The 22,212-nt window shown below is 40.9% G+C and overlaps 1 protein-coding gene across 1 annotated transcript in view; it reads right to left on the bottom strand.

Annotated features, from left to right (window-relative positions):
- DTX3L (deltex E3 ubiquitin ligase 3L) overlaps positions 1 to 22,212 on the bottom strand; it is a 525,788-nt gene that overhangs the window by 477,729 nt on the left and 25,847 nt on the right. The gene's annotated exons all lie outside the window — the stretch shown is intronic.

Below are 22,212 nucleotides of genomic sequence, written 5' to 3'. Positions count from 1 at the left end.
CACAGAAAAAGCTTGTATCCAGACCGAATTTCCTGGCAAGGAGCTGACTCCCTTTGGGTGTGATCCAATTTGTGATATTCTATCAGCCTGAATCTTATACCAGGATTACCATCATTAAAATACTTACCTACCTATGGGTCCTTCTATGGACTAACATCCTGAACAGCTAAGATATATTAGGACTATGGTCCATTGATCTTTCTTGTAATTAGACACAATATAGGCATATTATTGTCACTCATAAGTGTATTGCATTTAATAATTTTGTCTTTTAAATAGATCTGTTTATCTACCTTTTCCTTAGCTTGTCTATTGCGCCCCCTAGAGTTGTTACATAGTTTGTGTAGCAGCATAACAGGAGTCTTTTAGTATTGTTTTAGTTATAGGGGAGCTGCATTTTATTTTTTCATTTCTTTGTAGAGGTCAGTATGTTGTCCACTCTCAAAAGAAATAACAAAAGATTACAGTTGGGTAATAGTAAAAACATACCCTCTACCCCTGGTCCTTCCACTGAAAATAACAATGACATAAAACATCTGTTTAAAAAATAGAAGATTTAACAAAAAATGAACATTGTCATTTGTGGGACCTTGAGGCTCTAAAACATTATAAAGAAACCTGCAGAATACCAAGAGGTTTATGTATCTTTAAATATTGTTCATTTAAAAATGATCCTGATTTAACAAAAAAATGGTTTGATATTCTAGAAAATTGTTCCTTTAAACTTATTGTATTACTAATTGAACATAGACAAAAGCTTGTCGATGTGATTGGATTAGAGATTGAAAAAGTACAAAAGAACTTAGAACCATTAGTCAATCACCCTGAATATCATAAATTAAATGAACAAACTCTCAAATCAACAGTTGCTTTTCAAAATGAAATAATTAATAGAAAAGAGAAAAAAAGAATAAGGGATGAGGAAGACTACTCCAAAGGAGAGGTATATACTTTCAATAGACAGAACAAAACCTAACAGACACCCTAACCAAGAATGGACAAGGGTCTCTTATAATAATAAGAAAGGGGGTTCGAATAGAACTAATAATAATCATTATCAAAATTTCCCTCGTATGTACAAGGGGCACCACAATAACCCCAATTTCCGCTAGCTAATAGTAGCCATCAGTATTATGACTACCCCTCACATAATACCAACAAAAACCCTGATTACCAACATCATGGCAACAATAGAATAGAAAATCATGACTACAATAGACCGCACAATTACAATGAATATGACAACACTACTCCCAAATCACCCTTTATTCACCAACGTCATACACCACCTGTACCTAATCAGGACATGTTCGATGTATTACAGTCTCAAAATAGAGAATGGAAAGCTCAAGAAAGAAATAATAGATATTTTGCTCAATCAAATCGTTTAGAGGGTACCTCCTCACCTGTCAATTACACAAAAAATGACACTAACCAACAAGGTTTTTTAGACAAACCCCCTTTGAACTTAGCGCCACTATGGAAGAAAGATGCACACTATCCACCCCAAAGACCAAACCAAGGGATAAAAAGATCATACGGCCAAGGGGTAGGAGAGGGAGAGGAGGCACCACAAAAAAAGAAAAACTGTAGAAATTAAGTAAAGGCATCTTTAACTTGTCCAGTTATCAACTGAGCAATAATGACATTAGAGTCTTGGGAAATGGATTGTCCTATTGCCCTTCTAACACTCACAACACCTTCAATCTATTTGTAGACATCAATAGGTTTACCCGTAAATTATCATTGCAAAAATATCTAGCTAAAAAAGTACTGAAAAATAAGGGTATTGAGGGTTTGCCCATCCCAACGGATCAAATGCATGAAAGATGTCCTAATATAGTAGTACATAATGACATTGATCATATAGTGGATAATTTATACGATGGCTATATGCACTCTGATAAGTGTCCTCTTTTATGCCCCCGCGAGACAAAGGTGTCAGGGTGCCAGGAATCAGACTGAGACGAGAAGTGCAAAAATAATCACACCTTTATTAATAGCAAAAAATAATAAAAAGTCCACAAAACAAATAACAAGTCAGGAATCAAAACCAGAGCTGGTAGTCAGACGAACCGAGTCAGGAGCCAAAGCGGGTAGTCAGACGAGCCGGAATCAGGAACAAGGAGAACAGCAGAGTCAGGAACAAGCCAGGGATCAGGAACCAGGAGGGATGTCAGACAGCCAGGTAATACACAGGAGCTCTCACAAACAGGTCTGAGACAACGCAAGGGCAAAACATACTGAATAGAGGCCCTTTAAATAATAAGTGAGGACATCACAATTCTGAGACACCATCCTGTCTCACACTGATGATGTACACCAGTCTGGCCATAAAAGGAAGTGCAGGAAATGAGCAGCATCACACAGTATGCACCAGAGTCAGCAAGAGTGGTGAGTAAAATTACTTCCAGCAGCACATGGCAAACAAAGCAGGGAAAAAACCCTTACAGAAGGATCATTTATAGATCTATTTCAGAACTTAATCCTAGAAGACATAGCCTGTATCCCTAAACACATTTTGGGTAATTCCAATGTATGGCCAAACGAAAGAAAAGCCCCTCACTAACTTGTCCAAAAAGGAATCAATAGTTATACACCAGGCGGACAGGGGGGGGGGGGATAGTCTTACAGGATTATCATGACTACATTAAAGAAGCAGACAGAATAATCAAAGATGTTCACTACTATAGGCCATTAGATCAGGATTCTTCTTTGACATTTAGTAAAAAATTAAATTCTTTAATCCATTTTGGCTTTGAGGAAGGTATTCTTACATTGAAAGAAAAACAATATTTAACCCCAAAAAATCCTAATACCCCGTATTTTTACCACTTTCCGAAAATCCACAAAGATTTACAAACACCTCCTGGTAGGCCTATAGTAGCCGGAATCAATAGTATTCCAGAAAACTAAGGAGATTCTCACAAGAATGAGGAAATCTCCTGTAAGTATACACTTGTAAGCACTCTGAGCCTAGACTGTGAAGCGGTTATTCCAGACCGGGTTGAAATAAAATATAACTTTTATTATAAATTGCTCTTAAAATAAGGGTAACACACAATTTAAAAACGACACTAGCACTGTCATGTAATCTGACAATCTATATTCTTTTTATGGAGGACTGAAATATCTGTGGCCTATAGTGAATAAATATGTGCCCCCTGTGTAGTACTATATTAACTTGGCTATACTTAGATTGGTGGGTCCCAAATACTGTGTGTGAATACTCAATTTATGTCACACACAAATTATAAGGGTATTTGGATACACTAATAGTTCTAGTATATGTAATGTGGGCCAGAAATGTTCCACTCTGTCCCTGCTTGCTCTAGACAATTGATACCTATTATTCAGTCTTGTTTGGACCACTAGTCCTCTCTAGTAATAATATTACTAGAGAGGACTAGTGGTCCAAACAAGACTAGTTGGCCTGAGTTTGTAAAGGTGGTATAGAGAGATTACAGCTTTCTGTAAAGGTGGAACAGAATTCCTGACACCAATATAGCCACCTTTCTTTGCAAGGACACTCAAAAGCCTGCCATCCATGGATTCTGTCAGTGTTTTGTTCTGTTTTGTTCTGTTCACCATCAACATTGCGTGCAGCAGCAACCACAGCCTCCCAGACACTGTTCAGAGAGGTGTACTGTTTTCCCTCCTTGTAAATCTCACATTTGATGATGGACCACAGGTTCTCAATGGGGTTCAGATCAGGTGAACAAGGAGGCCATGTCATTAGATTTTCTTCTTTTATACCCTTTCTTGCCAGCCACGCTGTGGAGTACTTGGACGCGTGTGATGGAGCATTGTCCTGCATGAAAATCATGTTTTTCTTGAAGGATGCAGACTTCTTCCTGTACCACTGCTTGAAGAAGGTGTCTTCCAGAAACTGGCAGTAGGACTGGGAGTTGAGCTTGACTCCATCCTCAACCCGAAAAGGCCCCACAAGCTCATCTTTGATGATACCAGCCCAAACCAGTACTCCACCTCCACCTTGCTGGCGTCTGAGTCGGACTGGAGCTCTCTGCCCTTTACCAATCCAGCCACGGGCCCATCCATCTGGCCCATCAAGACTCACTCTCATTTCATCAGTCCATAAAACCTTAGAAAAATCAGTCTTGAGATATTTCTTGGCCCAGTCTTGACGTTTCAGCTTGTGTGTCTTGTTCAGTGGTGGTCGTCTTTCAGCCTTTCTTACCTTGGCCATGTCTCTGAGTATTGCACACCTTGTGCTTTTGGGCACTCCAGTGATGTTGCAGCTCTGAAATATGGCCAAACTGGTGGCAAGTGGCATCTTGGCAGCTGCACGCTTGACTTTTCTCAGTTCATGGGCAGTTATTTTGCGCCTTGGTTTTTCCACACGCTTCTTGTGACCCTGTTGACTATTTTGAATGAAACGCTTGATTGTTCGATGATCACGCTTCAGAAGCTTTGCAATTTTAAGAGTGCTGCATCCCTCTGCAAGATATCTCACTATTTTTTACTTTTCTGAGCCTGTCAAGTCCTTCTTTTGACCCATTTTGCCAAAGGAAAGGAAGTTGCCTAATAATTATGCACACCTGATATAGGGTGTTGATGTCATTAGACCACACCCCTTCTCATTACAGAGATGCACATCACCTAATATGCTTAATTGGTAGTAGGCTTTCGAGCCTATACAGCTTGGAGTAAGACAACATGCATAAAGAGGATGATGTGGTCAAAATACTCATTTGCCTAATAATTCTGCACTCCCTGTAGTATAACTGATCACTTATCATCTTATGTGGATTACTATTTACAGAAAATACGTTAGGCAACTTCCCTCATTCATTAGGGACACAACTGATTTACTACAAAAACTATCTGATATTAAAAGAGGAGAGCATTATTTATGGATTACATGTGACGTCAATGCATTATATTCTAATATTTCACTTGAAATAGGTAAACGTTATGTGTCAGATTATTTAAATGAGGATATTTATATGCCCATAGTTCAGAAGGAATTTCTCCTTGAGTTGATTGACTTCATACTTAAAGGACCAGTCAACACAGTAGATTTGCATAATCAACAAATGCAAGATAACAAAACAATGCAATAGCACTTAGTCTGAACTTCAAACGAGTAGTAGATTTTTTTTCTGACAATTTTAAAAGTTATGTCTTTTTCCACTCCTCCTGTACCATGTGACAGCCATCAGCCAATTATAAATGCATACATGTACCATGTGACAGCCATCAGCCATTCACAAATGCATACACACTTACTCTTGCACATGCTCAGTAGGAGCTGGTGACTCAAAAAGTTTAAATATAAAAAGACTGTGCACATTTAGTTAATGGAAGTAAATTGGAAAGTTGTTTAAAATGGCATGCTCTATCTGAATAATGAAAGTTTAATTTTGATTGATTGTCCCTTTAAATAGATTATTTAGATATAGTCTTGGCATGGGATATCAATAATTCTGTCCAATCTAAAACCTTCTTTAAATCAGTGGAAACCAATAACTTTTAAGACTATCAGAGTAATCACTTGGGTAGCTGGAAGAGGAACATCCCTTACAGCCAGTTCAGGCGTATTAAACGCAACTGTACTCTACTAAAAACTTATGATGAACAGTCCCTTATTCTTAAAAATAGATTCATTGAAAAGGGTTATCCCCTGGAACTCATAGAAGGTTATCTGAGGGCTAGAAAATTAGAGAAAGAGATGATTCTCAATCCCCCACCAAAAAGTATTTTGAATAATAACATACGTAAGAAGAACACTACGTCATTCATTACTAACTATAACTCGAATTATAGAGCTATAAGAAAAATACTCAATAAACACTGGTACCTTTTAAAAAAAGACCCTATCCTTAAAGGATTATTGGAAGATGCACCAAATATTATATATAGGAGAGCCCCCACAATTAATAAAAAAATAGCCCCCAGTAAAATCACTTTGACCAAAAGAATTAACAAAACAGGATTTCCCAGTAATAACAGCTTTCAACATAAAGGAGTGTTTAGATGTAGAAAAAAAAGATGCAATATGTGCAAGTATATCACCCATGGGCAACTAGTGTATCTTTAATCACTTCAGGAAATACATACCAACTAAAAGATAGATTGGACTGCAGCTCAGATTTTGTTATATATCAACTTACCTGCTCTTGTGGGGTTCAATATTTAGGTAGAACAATCAGAAAAGTAAGAAACAGATGGGGTGAACATTTTAGGAATGTAAATAGGGGTAGCCTTAAAAATAGTGTCTCCATGTTCAATGCCATCAAGGTTCTAATTGCCTGTTTCGTATTACCCCCCCCCCCCCTGGAAAAAAATCCTCACAAACAGGGTACCAATAGGTTCAACATTTTGTGCCAGAGGGAAACCTACTGGATTTACAAGTTTGACACCTTGTTTCTAGTGCGGTTAAAAAAAATATAGATATGGCTGCTTTCTAAGACCACCACCAATATTTCTGTGTCCTCCTTAGCATTGTACACCTTGTTATGTATATATAATGTCACCACTTAGTTCACATGCATCACTGTAAGTCATGTTCACTCTATTGAAGTACACATTAGTAGAGATTGGGTATCCACCTTAACCTATAAGTAGAGGTTATTCCCCTTATAGGTTAACTGTAATTGTTATGCTTTTTTACATTATTTTAAAATTTGATCACACACTTAGGGATATATCTCCTCATGGTAGCCATTTCCCCCCCATTTATCACTCCACCTCATTACACATGATATTTTAATATCACCCCCTCCCTTTAAATATTTGGACACCGTAATTTATTTTACAACCTATAGCTCTTATTTATAGACACACGTATCACACGTATCACTTATTACCCATAGAGAGCATTAACATCTATAGCGTTATAGATTAATTTAGTATACACTTAACAGATTGTACGGCTTAGTTATACATTCTGTATAAAACAAGACATGCTATACCAGGATAGATATAGTATTACTCCTTGTCTGAGTCCCTTGATATGCATCTTAATATCATTAATTATCTAATTTATGATATATTAGACTATGTTCGTTATCACCATTCACCCACTAGATGCATCCAAACACCACTTAATTATATATCATCACATAATCCCTTCACATTTATTTATCACTTTTTCACTTCTAGTATCCCACTGTTAATAGTGGTCTTATATATACACAGAATTCAGAAATGAAGGGCACTCTCAGGGTTTATGATAATTGCGTGTCAGCAAAAGGTTTTCATTTATAGTAACAACATTTGTTGGTCGACGTTTCGGCTTTCGCAGAAGCCTTCATCAAGACAAGTCAAAACTGTTGAATAAAAGAAAAAACAACCAATATTTGCAACCACAATATAATACACACAGCCATCACCAAATACTTATGGTAATAAATAAAACCTGGACAACCCAAGCATCCCAAACAAGGATATCACGCAAGACCAAGGCCACAGCCTGCCACGTGATAGCACCAATGGTGCCAGGACCACTCATCTAACTTAGATGTGTCCTGCAATAAATAAATCAAATTCTATACACATAGGAGTACCACCGTGGGGATAAGCATATAGGTAAGATACAACAATATAGTACTCAATACCGCATAGTTGCTTCAATATATAAGAAGCGCACTTTCTCCTCTCAGTGGATAAATTCACAAGATAAATCTAGAATGACCAAATTGGGTTATAACACAGGAAGGCACAAAGATAGAACCCCTCCCTATATCATATAAGAGAGTGTGTTCAAAAATACTAAAATACCCAAGTCCAAAAATATTTTAATCACCCATAGGCCTGCCTAGCTAGATATCAGGCTGCATTACCGAACGGACACAGAACAAAACCCCTGACATTGCACTATGGTATAACTATTAAGGTGGAAATGTGCCAAATAGTATGTCCATAGACTACTATGTTACTAAACTCACACCAAGTGGCCAAACTACGGCCAGTTACGTGCACAAATAAGCCCAACAAACTACTGTAATAAAGCATTCTATGTGCATACGCCACTATGCAAACCTGTAAAAAACAACCGTCTACTAACATAATGGTCAAACATAATCAATCATCCAATACACTGTTAATCAATAACAGACGTTATAGCCACACATACCATGCTGGTTATACACAGCCGTCACAAATACAGACACATTCTTATAGATTAAAACACGCACCGAGTGGTCAAAATGTGACCAGTTGAGTGAAACAATGTGCCATACACACTGCAGTCATACAGTGTTCTTAATATCTATGCTGTGTTACAGTGCAGAACAGAGTAACCATATAAATGTATATTGGCAGTACAAGCCCAATCACCCCTTAAGCTGTTTCTAAATAATTTGCAATAAAGGCCTCACACATTATGCTGAAAGCCCATAACATATACAGTCATTAAATATTAAAATAATTGGCAACTCATATGATGCTAAATGCTCATAGCCTATATAATTAACCCCACACGCTAGATTACAGGAGGCTGGAATGCTCATAAACAATCATGTAATATACGTAGAAACCGGGAAAAATCGTATGTTACAAGCTGTACCCGGAAGCTATTTAAACCCACACCCCCGACCTATGATTGGTCAATTGCGGGGGGGGGGGGGGGTCAGGACGCCGACACAACTCAGCCGGTGCTAATTCCTATCGCACCTCAATGTTAGCCCCTTCAAGCATGCGCAAGCCTCAGTCACACAACTATAAGCATCGTATTACGTGTGTGTCTGTCAAGAGAGCTCACTGAACAAACACCGGGAATTTAAACACACCCATCAGGCTAAAGCATGTAAAAATCCCAAGAGGTGCAATAGGAATTAGCACCAGCTGAGTTGTGTCGGCGTCCTGACACCCCCCCGCAATCGACCAATCATAGGTCGGGGGTGTGGGTTTAAATAGCTTCCGGGTACAGCTTGTAACATACGATTTTCCCGGTTTGGTGAGCACGGCTGATTGCCGTTATTAGGTAGGTCCTATGATGTAGTGCTTCTGGATTGACACACAGGTTCTTTATGGCTATCAGGTGTAATTTGGATTGGCAATATGTATCATTAAGCGGCCTTGATATATTTTTTTTCTTCTACGTATATTACATGATTGTTTATGAGCATTCCAGCCTCCTGTAATCTAGCGTGTGGGGTTAATTATATAGGCTATGAGCATTTAGCATCATATGAGTTGCCAATTATTTTAATATTTAATGACTGTATATGTTATGGGCTTTCAGCATAACGTGTGAGGCCTTTATTGCAAATTATTTAGAAACAGCTTAAGGGGTGATTGGGCTTGTACTGCCAATATACATTTATATGGTTACTCTGTTCTGCACTGTAACACAGCATAGATATTAAGAACACTGTATGACTGCAGTGTGTATGGCACATTGTTTGACTCAACTGGTCACATTTTGACCACTCGGTGCGTGTTTTAATCTATAAGAATGTGTCTGTATTTGTGACGGCTGTGTATAACCAGCATGGTATGTGTGGCTATAACGTCTGTTATTGATTAACAGTGTATTGGATGATTGATTATGTTTGACCATTATGTTAGTAGACGGTTGTTTTTTACAGGTTTGCATAGTGGCGTATGCACATAGAATGCTTTATGACAGTAGTTTGTTGGGCTTATTTGTGCATGTAACTGGCCGTAGTTTGGCCACTTGGTGTGAGTTTAGTAACATAGTAGTCTATGGACATACTGTTTGGCACATTTCCACCTTAATAGTTATACCATAGTGCAATGTCAGGGGTTTTGTTCTGTGTCCGTTCGGTAATGCAGCCTGATATCTAGCTAGGCAGGCCTATGGGTGATTAAAATATTTTTGGACTTGGGTATTTTTTTTTATAACTTTTTTTTATTGAGGACGTAATTTGACATACAATCTTTCTCAAGTAAGGTAAAAACAGCATACAAACATTGATTATTGCATGTACAAAGATAATGAAGACAGTTAAGTGGAAGTGTACACCTTTCCCTGTGTGGGAGTCCTCGTTTTTACAGAGGCATCTTATACATATACAATACTTTTTAATGCGTGGAAGGTTTTGCAGTAATAGTCTGCGCTGGTGTGGTCTTCAAGACTGCTAGCCAGTCTATAGAGGAAACCCAATAGTATAGCTTAGAAGATTGCATTATATCACAGACTCCTGATGGTGGTAGGCTGGGGGGCTCGTAGACCCCTCTCCGCCTTTTATCTGTTGGTTCGCAGAGCAAGTCACTTTTTCTATTTTGTCCCTTAACGGAATAGTCTCATAGAGGGGATTTCCGGGGGTAAGGAAGGGTGTGGGGATATCAGTTCAGTTCCTAGGGGGGGGGGGGGGTGGTAACATATATGGGGGGGAAGGGGAGAAAGGTGCAGTATGGATTCCGTCGGCAGCTAAACAGGGATTGGACAGTTCAACATAGATTCCCAAGGTTCCCATGTAAGGCAGTAATTGTTTAGCTGACCCCGTTCTCTAGCTACAACATTTTCCATATTTTTAATGTAGTTTACACATTCCAGCACACTTTGCAGCCTTGGAGGTTGGCTCTTTCCAGTTCCTAGCTATAAGTAGTTTGGCGGAGATGAGGATATATATCAGGAGGTTTTGTTTGCTTTTGGGGAGTTTGTCTATGTCTAGGTGCAGAATGGCCAGGGCAGGATTCAGGGTTACTGTTAGTCCTAGGTCCCTACATATTTTTTTTACTTTCTGCCAGTATTCCGCCAATCTAGGGCAAGTTCACCATGTAAGGGGGATCCCAGTTCTCCACATTCCCTCCAGCACTGCTGTGAGTGCTCAGGAAAAAGTTTCTGCAATTTTGTAGGCACTACGTGCCATCTGGTAACGACTTTGAAATAAAGCTCATATAGGGTAATGCAATGTGTTGCCTTTTTCGTTAGACTAATTGCTTTATTCCAGGTCTCTGCTGTAAATGTTAATTGTAAATCTCTCTCACAAGAGTCCATATGGGTCGTTTTTGAGGAGGATGCTCCCTCTATAAGGCAGTGATAGTGTATCGAGAGAGGTTTAAACTGCTGTAGATTGGCCGCCCACCTCATCTCCCAGCCAGGTAGTCAGGTCTCGCAATGATTCATCTAGGAAGCCCCAGGATTTCATCAGTGTACGTAGTCTCAGTAAATAAAATCGAAGTTTGGGAGTCAGGGTAGGGAGGTCTAGCATATCTTGGTCAGGTCGTAGTTGTGCATTTTTGTAAAAGTCTTCTAAAGTGTTTATTCCTGAGTCAGCCCAGGCGCTAAGGTGTGTGTTTGGTAGTCCTATCAGTAGTCCTCTTATAGAGTGTACCGGCGAGGGGTGCGGGGCCACTAGTTTATTATGTCTCAACTTAAACCAGGTCTGTTGACAGCCCTTTATAATGTTATTTGCAACGTGTATTTTAGTTTGCCAGTGCGGGGGCAGCCAGAGCAAATCTTCTAAATTGATTTACGCTGGCAAAGAAGCCTGTTCTAGCTCTCGCCGCCTTGTTGGGGGAAGATCTTTTCCCCAGGCTGTAACATGTGTTATCATTGCCGCTTCATAATATTTTCTGATGTTGGGGAGGCCTAGGCCTCCTTTCTCTAATGGCATTTGTAGAATATGAGCCGCTACCCGGGGTTTTTTATCGTGCCAGGTATATGCATTGAAAAGGGTCTGGAACTTCCTAATCAATGTATATGGGACTGGTAACGGAACACATCGGAACAAATAGGTGAGTCTAGGGAGAATCATCATTTTGAGAGCCGCTATTCTACCTAACCAGGATATCTCACTATATCTCTTAGAGTGGAGTTCAGAGGTGATAGTTGTTAGGAGAGTTTCAAAGTTCTCTTTAAGCACTGTAGATTTTGCGTGGGATAGAAAAACTCCTAAGTGACGAATGCCTTTGGTTGACCACTTAAAGGAGTAGATAAGCTGGATAGAGTCCTTCTCGCTCTGCGGGATATTAATAGAGTATGCTTCCGTCTTAGCCACATTTAATTTATAATAGGAGATTTCCCCAAATTGTTTGAAGAGGGCCATTAGTGGGGGGGAGGGAATCTACAGGGTCTGACAGGGATACCGTAAGGTCGTCCGCAAAGAACGCTAGTTTCTGGGGAGTATCATGTATCTGTACACCATGGATCATCTTCGATTCTCTTATGGCAATCGCAAGGGGCTCGATCGCGAGAACAAATAAAAGGGGGGAGAGCGGGCAGCCCTGCCTGGTGCCATTGCGGATTGTTATTTTGGGTGAACAGAATCCCAATCCCCTAACAACTGCTGTGGGGGCCGAATATAATGCTTTGACAGCCGTAATGAAGAAGTCTGGGATACCAAACGCTGATAGGGTCTGGAATAAATAGTCCCACCTCACCCTGTCAAATGCTTTCTCAGCATCTAGTGACAGGGTGAGTATCTGGAGTCCCATATCTGCGGCCTCCGAAAATATATTCAGCAGGCGCCTGGTATTATCTGTGCCCTGCCGGCCCTAGATGAAGCCCACCTGATCTAGGTGTATGAGCGTCTGCAGGTGTTTCCCTAGTCTTTTCACGAATGCTTTAGCGTAAATCTTGGCATCGACGTTGATGAGCGAAATGGGCCTATAGCTGGAGCATAATAGAGGGTCTTTACCCTCTTTGTGGATTGTTGTAATGTTTGCTTCCAATAGTTCTGCCAAGAAACCACCCTTAGTTGCCGCATCTTTAAATAAACGGAGTAGTATCGGGGCTATAAGCGGGCTGAGTGCTCGATAAAACGCCACTGTGAAGCCATCTGGGCCTGGGGCCTTATGGGGTGCAAGTTCATCTATGGCTGCCTTGATCTCTGTCAACGTAAATTGTTGCCCTAACTCTGTCCTAGCTTCCTCAGAAAGGGTGGGTATGGGTAGTTTTTCTAAAAATCCATGAATGTCACTATGGTTAGATTTGTCTATCTCTTCTGCAGTCTCAATATTATATAGGGAAGAGTAGGAGGTTGCAAAAGCGGTGCCTATATCCTTGGGTGAATGTACCACACCTCTGGGTGTCGCGATGTGGGGTATTCTCTTCTGCTGCGTGCGCTTGCGGAGCTTGTTGGCCAAGAGCCTATCTGCTCTATTTCCTTTATAGTAATAAAGTTGCTTGAGCTTATGCAGGTTTTCTTGGACCCGCAACAAATCTCTCTTGGAGATTTCCTCTCTGATGATTCCTATTTGGTGTGTTATTTGGGTAGTAGGATTTAATTTATTTGTCTGCTCAAGGACGCGTAGGTCTACGTAAAGTTTCACTAAGGGCTTACTGCCTTCCCTGCGAAGTCGCGCCGCTTTTTTAATAAAATGTCCACGTATGTATGCTTTAAAGGCTGCCCAGACCATGTCAATATCAGTGGTCCCTGTATCATTATGTGATAGAAATTCATTCACAGTCTCCTGAAGTGCTGGGAGTTCTATGTCAGACAGCCATTGCTCTGGGAGTCTCCATGGGGGTCTACCAGACAAGGACTGTAATTCGGTGAAGTCCAGGTATACCATGTCATGATCGGACCACGTACACGGTCTAATGTTGGGGTTTTGAGTAATGTGTGTAGTCTCTCTCTGAGTGTGCTAGGCACCTCCATGTATCATAAAGGTTATGCTGGTAGATGAGTTTCCTAAAGGCATTGGAGGTGGATGAGATGTTTCTGTCAGAGTGTGTCGTGAGGGTAGACTGTTTGTCTTTGGAGGGGTCCCAAACCATATTAAAGTCTCCCCCTATTATCAAGCGTCCTCTTTTAATCTGGTCTATGTGTGTTAAGAGACTACAAAGAAAGGGTATTTGCTTGGTATTAGGTGAGTACAGTGAGACTAAGGTAAACAGGGTATCATTAAGTGAGCAGATAAGTATAAGAAATCTACCTTCACTATCTCTTTCAACGTATTCCAGTTTATAGGACAGGTCTCTGCTGAGTAATATTCTCTGCTTTTGCCTTCAGAGTTAGAGGCAATCTCGCAGATCGGGTAGTGCTGGGAAATTCCAGAAATTCTGGGCTCTCTTGTCCAGTGAGTTTCCTGTAGAAACAGGATATGAATTTTGTGTGTTAACATGTAGCGCTGTAGGAGCTTCCTCTTAGAGGGGGAATTTAAGCCCTGCACGTTCAGTGTAGCTATACGTATTGGGGCCATTATGAGAGTAGGGGGAGGGCTGTCGGGGTCCCAAGGGGCAGGAGACTAGTCCGGGATTGAAATGTAAGGGTTCGTTCTCTCTGTGTGGGGGTAGGAGTGCGTGATAAATCTTCAAGTAGTGGGTGTTAGGGGGAAGCCTCTATAGCTGTTCAAAAGTGATATACACTTTCGCAATGAGTGTTCCATCTGGACTATTCCAGAGGGGCACAACTAAATTGTTTGGGGTGGAGCTATGCGGAGAGGGGTCCAGAGCCCCGCCGGCCTAATACGTAGTGCAAAAAGCTGTAGAAAAAAAGGCATATGCAATGTACTCATGTATTTTCGGCATACAAGATATAACATTCGATGCTGTAAACCTCAGAATATGAAACTTTAATCTCAACAGGAGAAACAAGAAACAATATGGGGTGATGTAACAAAGAAGAAATGGGAGTGATATAGCTGTTATTTCCTTACTATGTAGTTATGGACAGTGGTTGTCCTCATGGGGACCTATGTGGTATATGTGATCCTTGCCCTAAAGTTACTATTTGAGACTCACCATATTTTGTTTGACTAATGGGGGGCTTAAAGTTATAGCCTTAAGGGGGCGTGGGCTTTATTTTTCTTATTGACCGTTGGCAGTGAGGTAGTAAATGAAACTAACCAGATATGTCTATGGTTGACAGTTAAGGACCTCAGGGAGGGTAGGTTAACAGGGTATCTAATCATCAGAAAATAGTCGGAGTGGTTTAACATTATTCTATTCGTTGAAGTCAAACAGGTAGTAATAAACATGGTCTGTAGAGGTTTGATAAGTGAAGTATGATCGTTAGTGACGGGGTTGTAGACTTTATATTGCCAACGGCGGTAATGGGACATAAGTTCAGCCTATCAATGGTATCTCTAGTATCTAAGGGTCTTTGAACGCAGTATCACACGCTTCATGAGCAGTCTATTAGATAAGTGTATAATATACCTTAATACGGCAATAGTGCATGTGTTATCAACAGGGGGAAGGAGATATGTAAATAATTTTGACCAATGTCTATTATCTTGAGAAGTAGACATAATGTCTCTAGTATCTAAAGGTTATTGAGAGCAATATCACACTCCATACAAACAGTTAATAAAATAAATGTACAGTGCCATGTAATATAGTAGTAACACATGGCTCATTACTAACAAGAAGCAGCTATATGTAAAGTCTTTAACTAGTCTACATTATCATAGTAAATAAAAAAATCATAACATGTAAACTGCATTGATCTCACCCATCTTCTCCTTGTTCAGCTCTTGAGGTCCTCCTCGAGTTGTGAGGGGTAGTCCCTCCTGAGGAGAGATATCTCCATCAAGGTATACAGCCAGGGTAAATTGTATAAGCAGGTTCTCTATGGGTCTGTGGTTTGGTGTGTACCAACAGTGTCTCGGAGCTTCTTGAGGGTCTCAGTAGATTTTCCATTATTTCCAGAGGGTCTCTGTGGTAGTGGTTTCCAAGGTGGTGCTGAGGCTCTCAGGCCAGTGCTAATTTCTGAGCTAGTAGAATGATCCTCTCTATCTGGTGGTATTAAGTCCCATTGCTGAAGTAGTTCCCGTGCTTGCTGTAGAGTAGAGGCCATGAATTGGTGGCCGTCCTTGGTAATGAAGAGTCGTACTGGGAACCCCCATCTGTATTTTAGATCTCTCTCTCTCTCAATATTTTGGTAAACGGTTGGAAGTGTCTGCGAAGCTGGAGTGTATGAGGAGAAAGATCAGGGTAGATTTGTAGTCCAGTATATTCTTCACGTAGTCGCTTGTCTCTGGCTAGTGCTCTGATAATTTTTTCCCTAAATGTATAATAGTGGAATCAAATCTCTTGGCTGGCCTCCATCTGCTGATCGTGCTCTGAGAACTCTGTGTACTCTGTCTATGAGGTTTTCATTACTTGTCGCAGGGCCCAACACCGCTTCGAATAGATTCTGTAGATACTTCTCCAAATCTTGCGGTAGAACAGATTCTGGTATAACTTTTACTCGTATATTGTTGCGGCGCGATCTATCCTCTAGATCCACCAATTTCAGTTCCAAATCTGTAATTTGGGTGGCTAGAGATTGAGAGTAGGAAAGGAGATTAGTGTGGTCTATTGTAAGATCCTCCTGTTTGCGTTCCAATGCATCTGTTCGCTCTTCTATGAGGCCGATATCTCTCTTCAAGTCTGCATGTGACCTGTCAAACCTTTTCAATAAGGAATCATGGTGCGAGGCTAGCAGTGATCTCATGGTGTCCATCATATTGTTGTTAGAGCATGTCTCTGCCCCTAGAATTTGTGATGCTCTCTTTACTAATGTAGAGCCAACCTGGGTGTCAGAGGCACTGCCTGCATCTGAGTAGTCATCCTCTGATCTTGTCTGAGCAGTGCCTGAGCGGTGTTGGAAGTGATCTGCAACAGTTCTTTTTGGTGTGGGATGAGGCTTCAGTTTACGTTTATGAGCCTGCGACATTTTAGTATAGCAATGAGTGAGACAATCTATTAGTTGTTACTTATTATTGTTGAGGACCTGCTTATTGCACGTATGCTAGTGGTGTGGCATTGGCCGGCGGGGGCACAGACACTTAGGGGTTATTTACATGTCGCCTCAGTCCAGACCCTCAAAAGAAGGGGGGAGTGCATTATCAAGTACAGTTTATTCTGAGCGCCTTTAGGCCAGGTGTCCTATCCGTGTAGGGATAGCCGTGGGAATGCCTGGAGGGTTTCTCTTTCCACTATATAGATTCTTTCTCAGCACATATGTGGGTCTTGTCGTGTAGGGTAGAATGTGCGGTGGTCACAGCCCTCAATATGTACCCCACTCCCTGGGGGATGTGTCTCCTTTCAACGAAGTGGGTAAAGGGGATGAGGATATGACCCACCTGCAGAGAGGTGGGAAATGGTAGGGAGAGGGGCTAATATCTTGGTTTGGCACTATATGCTTTAGTCAGAGTCCCAGCTTCAATGATGGTTAAAATCAAAAGGAATGTGTATTTGGGACTATGTATCTCTATACCCTATAAGTAGAGCATGAAGGGTTAAAGCAGAGTAGACTGAGGGTTCACGTTTCCTCTTGCTTTTCTAAAGCCTTATTTGTTGGACATTATGTACAGGCCCCTTAAGGAATAGTTCAGTGGCCTCTGCTTCTGTATTCTAATTCACTAGAGATTAGGCAGATTCATACAGTGTGGTGGTTAGGAGATTCTGCAAATTCCCACCTATAATGTATAAAGGGGGTTCCAATAGTCAAGGGTGGTAATATAGGGAGTAGCGGCAGGTTTGGGCTAATATTTATTGCACAGTTTTGCCCTGATATTTATTGTGAATATTAGTTTACTGGTTGCAGCCGGGAAGCAAAAAGAAGAAGTAGGTAGCGTGTGGGCAGCTGGGCAGGATGCCAAAGTCCCAGGCTGCGTTAGCAACTGGTCTTACCCGAGCTGTGCGTGATGTCCGTTCCGTCGGGCCTGTGCTGCAAGGATGGGAGTGCTCAGTGTTGACAGGAGGCCCTGTCGCAAGATGGCGGATATTCGCGCCAAGAAAGTTGTGGCGCACCTCGGAGCCTCCGATCACTCACAATCCTGCTCTGGTACCCGGTAAGGATCTGACTGCGGCTCCAGACGGGAAAGTAGTTAGGAGGCAAGTCCGGTAGGGAGTTGTGTCCCTTGTATGTGTATCTCCTCCGGTCTCCTTTGTTAAACTAGCGGCCGACCCTCCGGACAGTAGTGATGAGCAAGCAAAGTGTCCTCTCACCCACCGGTTGAGCTGTATACTGGGGAATTAGAGGTGCCCTGCCGGGCTGTCTATTGATCTGTTCCGCTGGGTATCCCCACAGGTCCAGGCCATCGCAGGCCCAAATATAGCAAAGATCCCCCAGTGGATATAGTATTGGGATCAGCGTGAGAGTCTATAATCAGCTAGTATAGGCACAGTTCTCTAGAAGCCCCACTTTATAGGCAGAACAAAAAATGGTTTATTCAGTTTTTTAACAACTAATTTAGGCAAATGGCTGAGAGCTCTCTCCAGGCACGTCTCTCCAGCTTGATGGCTAGCTCCGCCCCCCTGGACTTGGGTATTTTAGTATTTTTGAACACACTCTCTTATATGATATAGGGAGGAGGTCTATCTTTGTGACTTCCTGTGTTATAACCCAATGTGGTCATTCTAGATTTATCTTGTGAATTTCTCCACTGAGAGGACAAAGTGCGCTTCTTATATATTGAAGCAACTATGCGGTATTGAGTACTATATTGTTGTATCTTACCTATATGCTTATCCCCACGGTGGTACTCCTATGTGTATAGAATTTGGTTTATTTATTGCAGGACACATCTAAGTTAGATGAGTGGTCCTGGCATCATTGGTGCTATCACGTGGCAGGCTGTGGCCTTGGTCTTGCGTGATATCCTTGTTTGGGATGCTTGGGTTGTCCAGGTTTTATTTATTACCATAAGTATTTGGTGATGGGTGTGTGTATTATATTGTGGTTGCAAATATTGGTTGTTTTTTCTTTTATTCAACAGTTTTGACTTGTCTTGATGAAGGCTTCTGCGAAAGCCAAAACGTCGACCAACAAATGTTGTTACTAAGAACAATAAATGAAAACCTTTTGCTGACACGCAATTATCATAAACCCTTAGAGTGCCCTTCATTTCTGAATTCTGTTCTACATATTTTTTGAGGATTGCACCCAGGTACTGAACTATTTACCAAAGTTGGAGTGCTGGAACACCCGCTGTTTCAAATATATATATATATATATATATATATATATATATATATATATATATATATATATATATATATATATATATATATATGTTTATATCGAACACAACACACTGTTCTACTTAGAAATATATCACACTGCACGTAATGATAGCTTAAACATAATTTCCCAATGTTCTATTATGAATTAGAAGCTCTATTGCATAGCTTAGGATTTACCATGTAGACTATCATATACCAACAGTTCACTACGTATATCGATAGGCAGGGATGGGTACCTATAATATAATATATAATATTATTCTAGCTTTTTGCTAAATATGCATGATACACACTTACTAATGAATTAATGTTTAAACAAGTTGTCACATTATACATACATATTAACAAAAAGACATAGGCTCTCTACTAATTGGGCGTATACATTGGGAATACCTAAATTGTTAGGATTGGAAAATACGGGTACTCAGTAATTTGACAATATGGGCCCCAATAGGACATGCTGGTAACGAGTTTGATGAATTTTAGTGTGACGTATACGGAAGTAATTCCCGTGTGTACTATCTGGCTTAAAAGCCTTGGAGTATGCGATTATGAGTCGGGAAATTGAACTATAAGGTAATTTACCATTTGGGTCACATTCACCAAGTGTATACACCATCTAACTTTTCACATGATAATTAGAATTCCCCTGCCTCTTGTCAGTTAAGTGTATACACGATCTAACCTCTCATACGATGAATAAGATCCCCCATGCTCCTTGTAAATGATACACAGGCTCTCTGAGTTATCAGAATTTGGATTGTAAACAGAAGGATTGACCAAGATATACATATATTAATACATAAACAGATTGATTTGTGTTATATAAATTAAATAATATTAAGACACCAACATATACATATATTAGTATTAATAATAATAATAGGAAAAATGAGGATAACCATGAAAATAAGACTGAGTCTGAATTATAGCTTTATAAAATCAGGGGTATAAAGCAATGAAAGAGGACATAATTGTGTTGACATGATATTCACATCAAGGTATTTAGAACTGTGACTGTATGTTATAATGATATGCATCAAACAATGACTATGTTGCACAGTATGAAATAATTTTATGTCTGCATGTTATATTGACATCATCATTAATTGGATTAATTATGCACACACAAACCTGAGAAGGTGTGCTTGTTTTTAGAGGATTAGGATTGGTCTCTTGTTGTATTTAAATCAGAACTCTCACTTAGATAACAGAAGCCTGATGAAACAGAGATATCTGAGAAACGCGTTGCTATCTGTGTTTTTAAATATCAGAGTTATTATATTTTACTTCAGTTTTTATGTTTTCTATTAAATTGTGGAAATTTTAATTTCACTTGAGAGTCTGAGCTGATATTACCCATTGAGGACACCTGGGAGACCGGTACTTACGCTGGGCCAGCGAGCTGGGACACTGCAAGTTCTCAGTCTGTTTGACAATTGGTGCTGCTCCATTTATGAGTATTCACTCTTTATCCACTTAGTCTATTTTGTCTCTACTATATCACACTAGGAGGCGCCTTTGTTTTGTGATTGTTCACAGAAAAAGCTTGTATCCAGACCGAATTTCCTGGCAAGGAGCTGACTACCTTTGGGTGCGTGTGATCCAATTTGTGACATTCTATCAGCCTGAATGTTATACCAGGATTACCATCATTAAAGGACTTACCTACCTATGGATCCTTCTATGGACTGACATCCTGAAAGCTAACATATATTAGGACTATGGTCCATTGATCTTTCTTGTAATTAGACAATATAGGCATATTATTGTCACTTATTAGAAGAAACAGAGAACAGAGGGGCACCTCATGTGTACATCAGCATATCAGAATAGGTGAACAGAAGTAGATAAAGCCAAATGGATACTCACATTTAGCCTAAGTACACTTATGTACTGGTAGGAGCAGGCTGGTAACTAGGGGTGTACCAGCTAACCCTCTACAGGCGAAGTCGAACCAATGCAGGTGTGTCTAGTCCCACTCAGTGAGTGGTGTATTCCAAATGGTCGAATGTCAGGTGCAGTAGCTATGCTACTCAATAAGATGCTGAACCAATGCTTGTGTTAAAACAAGTAGTTTATTAAAAATAATTTAAAATATGTAACAAGCAAAGGTTGAAAAATATAAAATTCAACGCGCTTCGGGGGGCGAAGCCAACCGCCGATGAACATGGCCGCACAGTTATAGAGCTGTGCAGTGGAGGTCTAAGAAAAGGAACAAAAAATGTGCATTGGGACACCCTAAAACCCTATGCTGAAGATAAGTCCTCCTGAGCATATCCATAGGGGATTGAACGGACAGTGAAATAGCTCACGCACCCGAAACTAACACCTTTACTCAGGGCCTACTCTTCCTGCAACCAGAGGTAGAAGCGTATAGACCATTCGATTGCAAACGACGCTACGACCACGAACACACTGAAAGTTCCCTTACCGCTACCATCTGCTATGAGTAACAACGGGGGAGAAATGGAGGCCACCTTACTCATATTGCTAAAAAGATTAGAAGACAAGATGGACTTCCACTTCCCAAAGCTCTCACGCTGTTTCTCTGAGTGTCGCTGCACTGGCAGCCTTCAAGATGGCGATCTGCGCTCTCTCGCTACGCTTGCTGAGCCCAAGGCATTCAGCGCTACTGAAATGGCTTGGAATATGGGGCAGAAGGACGTCCCTCAGGAAGAGATTGGGGATCCCGTCTCCACGCAGACAAACGCCCTGAGGACAGAGACTGTGAGTCAGCTACATATAAGCCAGCAGGGATGTGTGAATGAGACCTGCCCGTTACCAGCTGAGGAGAAGCCCCAGTTTTCGGATGCTAACTCATCTGTTTTTATAATCAAACTAGTGGACGCAACTAACCCAGCTCATCTCCCCGATACCAATGACCTCATCACCGGCATAAATGATCTCTACATCCTAAAGGGAGATTATAGTGGAGCGGTGAATGTCATGCTGGCTCAGCATTTTTCAGGCACTTGCTGCACGAGATCATCTCAGGTGACTATCGAGCTCTATCTTTTGGGAGGGGAGAATGGTCTCCTGTCTCCTTTGTCGGCAGAGGTAATAGACGCATGGAAGGCAAGTTCATTTGAGAAGGGGTCACTTCAGAGACTCAACACATATAGATCACGTATGTGTTTGAGAGAGGGCATCGGCTGAGGTCTCTGTGGTTATAGGATGGATCTAAGGGCTCAACAGGACGACCTTTTGATCAGCCCCAATGGCGGCTATTAGACTAACTGCTTTGACCATCCCTAACACATGTTCCTCCTACATGGGGACAATCTGACTCTTGTCAGCCATTCAGCAGTAGAACTATTCAGTATATCTGTTATGAGAGTTATAAATCATAGGTCTAATCTCGCCCTACACTAGTTTAT

The sequence above is a fragment of the Bombina bombina genome, chromosome 1, assembly GCF_027579735.1.
Source record: "Bombina bombina isolate aBomBom1 chromosome 1, aBomBom1.pri, whole genome shotgun sequence".
NCBI classification, from domain to species: domain Eukaryota; kingdom Metazoa; phylum Chordata; class Amphibia; order Anura; family Bombinatoridae; genus Bombina; species Bombina bombina.
Note: the sequence above shows the minus strand (reverse complement) of the source record. Positions and strands in the feature narration are given on the sequence as shown.